Source organism: Mauremys reevesii, linkage group 4 (genome assembly GCF_016161935.1).
Source record: "Mauremys reevesii isolate NIE-2019 linkage group 4, ASM1616193v1, whole genome shotgun sequence".
Taxonomy (NCBI): Eukaryota; Metazoa; Chordata; order Testudines; family Geoemydidae; genus Mauremys; species Mauremys reevesii.
In genome coordinates, this window is record NC_052626.1 from 21,396,236 (window position 1) to 21,403,989 (window position 7,754).

A 7,754-nucleotide genomic window follows, 5' to 3' on the forward strand; every position below is an offset into this window, starting at 1 on the left:
AGTGGCACAGCTATGGCACTGCAGCTGTGCTGCTTAGCACCGTAGAGAAATAATTCTTCCATTGACCTAGCAGTGTCTACACCTAGGGTTAGGTCAGCCTACCCACAATACTCAGGGTGCAAATTTTTTCATAGCCCTGAGTGATGTTGCTAGTTCAATCTAATTTTTAAGTATAGACTAGGCCAGTCAGATCACCTGTATAACATAGGCCATAGAATTTCCCCAAATAAATTATTTTGAACTAGAGCATACCATTAAAAAAATCCAATCTTGATTTAAAATAATAATCCTCACTGTTAAAAATGTAGGCCTTATTTCTGGTATTTACATATTGTGATCAAGTCACCCCTTAACCTTCTCTTTGTTAAGCTTTGAGGGGGGAAGGAAATAAAAATGGGGCTCCTGGAAGTCAACCATTCTCCAGAAGGAGGGGGTGTCAAAGAGATGGAGGAGAGGAAAGATGCAAAGACACAACATGAGGATAGAAACATTACAAGAGATAGGTGGCCTGGGGGTTGACAGAAACAAGAAATCCAAAAGGAGGGTGTGGAGCTGAGGAGGGAAAGAGAAAGAACCCCGGGAGGAGAGGAGTAAAAAGAACAGGAAAAACACACACACAAAGAAGATGAATTGCTTCCTTTTAGGGAGGAGACTTGTAACTGAAAGGACCCCAGGGAGCGGAAGCCTCCCTTTTAATTGTAAAATCCTCCATTTGAGAATGTGAATGAGGGCAATTCAGTTTTGCTGGCCCAGAGAGCAGAAGGGGAAATGTACTCAATGTGCATATTGTTGATAAAGCCACTGACCCCTCTGTGTCTCCCTTTCTGTAACTTCTCATCTTTTCATCAGAGGCGGCTCCAGGCACCAGCACGCCAAGCGCGTGCCTGGGGCGGCAAGCCACGGGGGGCGCTCTGCCAGTCGCCGCGAGGGCGGCAGGCAGGTTGCCTTCGGCGGCATGCCTGTGGAGGGTCCGCTGGTCCCGCAGCTTCGGCGGACCTCCAGCAGGCGTGCTGCCGAATCCGCAGGACCGGGGACCTCCCACAGGCAAGCTGCCAAAGGCAGCCTGCCTGCCGTGCTGGGGGCAGCAAAATACCTAGAGTCGCCCCTGCTTTTCATGGACTGAGTGGTGCTGCCATCCTGAACCCACAGGACAAAGCCATGGAAACACATACATTAATATTTTCTAAATGAGTTTTAATTTCAAGTGTATTTAAACACTTACATTGTTAAAAACCACACTTTTTTCCTTCAATGACTATGAGGCCAGTAGAGTGCTGCAGAAGTACATATGGAGCGGAGCCCAATTGGCAGTCCAAAAATAATGCCTTATATATATTTCAGGAATGCATCATAACTATACTTAGGATGTGGAATTTATCTTCATGGGATGAGTATGACTTCATCATCTACAAAGAGAGTTATCGGGAGTGGATAATGCAGACAGTCCTCTCAAGTGTGAAGTCCGAATCATCAGTATATTTCATGTATTTAAAGTGTTTATCTGGGACCCATTGCCCGGGTGTCTGGGTGCCTCACAGTCTGCCTAAAAATAAACAAATATCAGTTACCCAAATGGGTGACTCATAATCATATACAAACCCCCTTATAGCAAAGGTTGGTTAATTAATTAAAAGCCTGATTGCACAGGTGATCCTTATGCTGTGTGCTGTCATCATACTAGTATAATTATTACACGAAGGGTCAAAATCTCCAAAACTGGCACAGAAAGGTGTAAACTCAACTACTCTCCCCCCTCTGCCCTACCAAAAAGCCCATTGCACCACAGCAGGAAATTATCCCCCATGGCAGCTGGCTTTTCAGTGCTCCCCTGCCTCAGATTTAGGCTAGGGATGGAGGGGCAGCCTTACATTTCACCAGCACACCGATGGACATTCACCAGTGAGAGACAGCACTGAACCATCAGACCAGCGTAACATTCAACCTGGTGTGTGTATCCCCTCCTTGATGCCAGCACTGCCTATCTCTGACACTGTGCCAACCACTTAACCATCCACCCACCCATCCTTCCCCACCCCCAAAATGCAGGTGCATAATCCGTTAGGCCAATATTTTATAACCTTGTCCTTTTAGGAGGATTTTTTTTAAAAAAAAAAAATTAAATTGGATATTTGGAGTGCATTGGAATTCTTGTTTGTTTGCTGGATTGATTTTAATAATAAAAAAAAATTAGCAGGAACTGCAGCTGCTTGCTGCCCAGGCAGACTAGGCCCCATAGGCAGCTCTCATGCCAGGGAGCTCTGCCATTCTTCTAGTCAGTTTAAACCCTCCCGCTGCCAGTGATTTTTGCTCTAAATTAGAGCTGTTAAAAATGCAGAAACGTTTTCAGAATTTCCCCAAAATTCACCACTCTGTGAGCTGGTCAAAAAATAGCAAAAATGTTTAATTAACTGTTCCACTAAAGCAACGTGAAAAGTTTGTGCCAGCTCTCCTCAGCATGTTTCCAGTTGCCCCTCTTTAAAACTAAGCTTTGTGTTAAATCCACTTCCTGGAGTAGAAGCTAGTACTGCAACACCCTAGCAGTGGAGACAATGCTAAATTATTCAGCTAGGAGCAACTATTCCTTACAGGAAAGGGAAGGAGACAGGATATTGAAAGAAACTCCTCATCTTTAATCAACCATGATTCAAATCCATCTGCATTGGGCAGTGTTCTTTGCCTCTGTTTCTCACCTTGCTGTCTGAAAGTCCAACAAACAAATGTCCAGAGTTCAGAGGTGATAAGTAGGTGAGTTCACCTCCCACCTGGAGGCATCACCTTCTGCTGCCACCCACCTCTCTACCATGACCTCTGTAAGTTAGTCTCTTGATGTTCCACCTGTTATAATTTCAGCTCTCCGTGGGGGAACCTCACTGCTAGTGCAGGCAGGGCAGTCTCTTCCATCCAAACACTGTCCTGCAGCAGGTCTAAGCACTTAGACCTGATTATCAGTCATTTCAGCTCCAGGGATCACTTAACAAAACAGAAGACTCTCCATGGAGCCTAATCAGCTCTATCTTTAAAAAGGGGAGAGGGGCAGATCAAATAGCACCTATGACTTAGGCGGAGCCCACACCACCAGGTAGAAACCACTTTCTCCACCATCTCCCTCCCTCTGCTGCCACTGGGATCTGAACTCAGCTCTGTCTGCTGGATACCTAGGTAGAGTGGGGGTGTTCATGTAAATACAGTCTGGTCCAGATGATCACTAGCTGTCGGACCTAATTACTATCAACAGCCACAGGATAATTCCACCCTGAATTTCCATAATCTCACTGAATGCATGTGCATTTCCCTCAACACATAAGTAGAAGCAGTCCAGCAGCATCACAAGAATCACATCCTATTCTCACCACAGTGTTTGCAAAGGAAATAGCAGGGTCCACTGAAGTGAACTGAAAGGGTTATCATAAGAGCTATATGCATACACACATCACTTCTTTCTGCAGTACCACTTTGAGTTTTCTGTGGACATTCCAAAATGTGTGAAAACAAAGATGATTCAAGTTTTCCCTCCCAGTTTATTGTTTGAATTTCAAAGTGATACTCACTAGCACCTACATAATTATCTAAAGGAGCTAACTCTGCAGCTCTAAAGGTGCCCTTTAGATCCATAGAACTGAACGGATGTATGGGCTTTGCACATTATTTGCATCATGAAAAATCCTATTAAAATAAATAGGACTCTGGTCTATGCCAAGTTTTTGAAAGTGACTATTTTGTAGTATGAAACAAAAGGGAAAATGTGCTTTATGGACAGATGTTAATCTAACACCACAAAATCTATTTAAACAAAAAAAGGGGGAAATTTCTATCATTTTGCAAGAGATTTTGTAGCAGGAAAACTAATAAGCATACAGGATACATTTGCATGATCTGAGCAAGGCTGCAGTGTTTGGACATGAAAATCCACACATTGCTTTTGTTTCCCTTTATTTGTAAACATTTTTAGATAGGGAATGTAATGGGACAGCATCAGTTTGAAAACCAGGCAACTTCAGAAAATTAGTGCAAAGTAATCTCCTGTACTACGCCTGCCCCTTTCCACAGCTACCAGTTCTTGTGGCTTTCTAATACTTTCTTTTTGTTAAAAAAATTCCCTTTTGAGCTGTACAAGACCCACACAAAACAGGGCAACTGAATAATTGACTGTACATAAGGTAGCAATGAATGTGATAACACACAAAGTGCTGTCAAACAAACTATAAACATACTGGAGAAAAATAGAGTTTTTTTTCTCTAAGGTCTCACTAACAGTCTTTTATTATTATTAAAGACAGAGGTGTTTTAAGTGACTTAGCTGGCTACATCAATTTCCAAAATGGGACTTCGCCATCTCAGTCATTTAGGCCTTGCAATGCTGAGCAGAGCAATGGTTAAATACCTTTAAAAATCTGTGCCTTAGTCTCTCTGTGCTTCCGCTCCCTGTATGGGGTAATATCACTTCCTTGATTCCAACCTTTGTCTGTCTTGCATTCAGGACAGGGGCTGCCTATGTACCTACAATACACAGCATGTGCATATATATGTACCCTATATATGGGTATGTCTAACACAAGACTTTTAACTAGAGATATTTGGCAGTCAACTCATGGAGACTAACCAGTTTGTATGTACTAATCTCGATAACCCACAAATTTCTGTTTCAGGAGGATGTAAATGCTCGACGTTAACCCCTGAACTCTGTCTATATAGGGGAAAAAAGTAGTGGCTTTTTCAATCAATTATCTCAATGAAGATACCTTAACTCTGCTGAAGCTTCCCCCACCTCCTTCAGGGTGCATCTTCACTTGGATAAAAGGTGCATTCTTAACTTGAATTAACACAAGGTAAAATCCTAATGAACACAAAGCAGTTCATAGTTTTCATGTGAGTTAGCAGGTCAGGGTAAACCCTGTGCTCCCCTATAGTCTATAACTTGGCCTACTAACTCACGTGAGAGCTACAAACTGCATTGTCTTTGCCAGGGTTCCTCCTGGAGTTAGCTAATTTGGGTTAAGAGCGCACCTTTTTTTCCTAGTGAAGACAAGATCAAATCTAGCATAAACAAATCCAAAGAAGCCCCAACTGATGAGACCAGGGCCCCAAACTGCTACTGTAATACAAATATTAAATCATCATCATCACTCATCACAATATTTGCTGCAGCCTGAAAATATCAAGCTCTCATTTTAAAAATAACATTTTTTTCTTATTGCAAAACTTACAGTTTATATAATAGTGACCAGCATGCTGCTGTCTTATCCCTGTAGCCCTGCAGAAAGCAGTCTCCAGCCAAAAAAACAGCTGCAAAGAAAGGAACCCACGCCTCCTTCACCAACCTATTCATTTTAATGAGCTGGGAACATCATTGATTAATTGGGACCATTTAATCAATAACATTATTAACCAAAGCCCAATTGTTCTCTCTTTTTTTTCCTTTTAATTTTTGTTAAAAGGTGATGAAATACCAAAATCTGTGTCAATGTAATGTCAAGGGTACACAGGTTAAAAAAAAAAAATCACAAAAAGTAAAACCATGCAAATGTTAGGGATTCAACAGCAACATTATTTATTTATTCACGTTGTAAATACTGTTATATTAACACAGAGGGGATTAAAAAGGGGAGGTTGGGGGGGAATTCTTACAGTAGAAAAATATCTACTTGAATATTTTGGCACAAGCGGTGAGTGAAGGTTGACTGGACCCAGCCTGAGCTCTGCTTTCATTGCTTCTGCAGACTTACACTTTGAATTTCATTTTAGCATACTGTGTTACAAGCTGTTGCCTGGGGGGGGAGGTTGTGCTGTAGTTATCCTTGCATGCAAATAAATTACACAGTATAGGTAAAAACAGAATGTGTGGAGCCATCTTTCTGCTGACATTAAGCTAAGTCCCACAGACAGGATCTGATTCCTTCTTAGCACATCCACGTTTGTTGCTATGGTTTAGCAGGATTATGATATTTTGCACAAATAGCATCAACAACATATGTGGTGGCAGGCTAAATAATGTTGCCACAATTCTTGGCATGGCTGAAAGCCTACAAACAATGTAACATATACTAATATTGTGTATTGATTTCATTAAACAACAGCTTTTAGAAAAATCACCCTGAACAGCAGCTTCTAGGAAAACAGCTCTGTATTCCATAATATTCTAATCAACATGTCCTGATGGCAATCTAGATCTATAGGAGAAACAGCTGAATCAGAGGCCCCTGGAAAGCAGGACCTATCTCTGCTGCAAGGATGTGAGAATTCTGCAGCAAATTTTACTAATTCTCCTCCAGTCCTACAGTAACATGTGGCTGCTTTCAAATCCCGCAGCTTCAGAATCAGTCGTCAGTACTGCATGACCAGGAAATGGGTTTAAAAATCTTTAACCTGCCCTGAGATTTACTTAATGATACAGCATCAGTCCTAAAAATAGCAGTTGTGTTACCCTTGGACACGTTACACAACCTGATGACACGCTGCTGGGAGGGTTAGAAAGGTTTGAGGCTGTGGTCAGATCTATACTAGGAATGTTTTGCCAGTATAGCTATACAGGTATGCTATATTGGCAAAGCACTCCTAGCGTGGACACAGTTTATACTGTCTGGCAAAACTGCACTTCGGCCAGTATCAGGGGAGGCAGGTTTGTACAATTTTTGGTGGTGCTCAGAATGGATCCAATCCCCCTCCCCCCCCGGCCTTGTAAGCGGATATAGATTTTTTTAAATAATGTAAAAATGTGAGGGCTCTGGGGTGGGGCTCGTGATGAGGGGCTCGGAGTGTAGGAGGGGCTCAGGTAGAGGGTTGGGGTGCGGGGATGAGGGCTGCGGGGTGGGGCCGGTGATGAGGCGTTCACAGTGCAGGAGGGGGCTCAGGGTTGGAGCAGAGGGTTGGGGGGATGAGGGCTGAGGCTGGAGGTGCGGGCTCTGGGGTGTGGCGGGGCTGAGGATGAGGAGTTTGGGGTGCAGGCAGGCTGCCTGCTGATAGCAGTGAGCTCTGGGGGGAAGGGACACCCCCTCTCCCCTCCGGCAGCACACTCACCTCGCACCACTGTCACTAGACATGCTTCTAGGGCCCCTCTCAGGTCCAGGAAGCCCCCTCACCTCCCCTGTGGTGGGTGCCGGGGGAGGGGTTGCCATCACGTGTGTGCCTCCTCCCCTGCTGCTGCCCCTCACTGGGGGTGGGGGATGGGGCTGCCCCTTGCCCTGTGTGGGGCAGGAGAGGTAACTGCAGGTGGCGGGGGGCCCTATGCTGGTGACAGGTCCGCCGGAAAAGGGAAGGATCTGGATGTCCGAGGTGGAAGGGCAGGGGCAGGGGCAGCCTGCCCTGGCACTAGTGGTTGGGGGGGGCACTACGACCCTGAGGCGGCAGTTGATGCCAGGAGCTGGCAGAGCAGAGCACAGCGCAGAGCTGCAGGGGGCAGCCGCCCGCTGCCCAGGGCAGGCAGGGACGCTCGGGGGAGGCACGCGGGGGTGGTAGGCAAGGTTGGGGGAGAGACCCAGCCCCAAACATTGGTGGAGCCAGGCCCCCGGGCCCTGAATATTGCCGGAGCACAGGCACCCTGGGCCCATATAACTCGCTGCCCCAGCCAGTATAGCTTATTTCATTCTTCCCTCAGCAAAACAAACAATACCAGCAAAAGCACAGTTCTGCTAGCATAAATGTGACTACACTAGGGCTTTTACCAGCACAGTTATGTTGGTCACAAATCACACCTCATCACATGCCTGGCTGACAGAACTACATGTACACCTGGCCTCAGGGAGCTAGCAAGGGATATA

The 7,754-nt window shown here is 45.0% G+C and overlaps 1 long non-coding RNA gene across 1 annotated transcript; it reads right to left on the reverse strand.

Moving 5' to 3' along the window:
• Positions 1-1,267: 1,267 nt before the first annotated feature.
• On the reverse strand, positions 1,268-7,309 carry LOC120402790. Its single transcript, XR_005597287.1, has 3 exons — positions 7,015-7,309; positions 5,205-5,283; positions 1,268-1,543 (listed from the first exon to the last, which is right to left on the reverse strand). It is a non-coding gene; the product is annotated as an uncharacterized LOC120402790 (long non-coding RNA).
• Between the last annotated feature and the right edge of the window lie 445 nt (positions 7,310-7,754).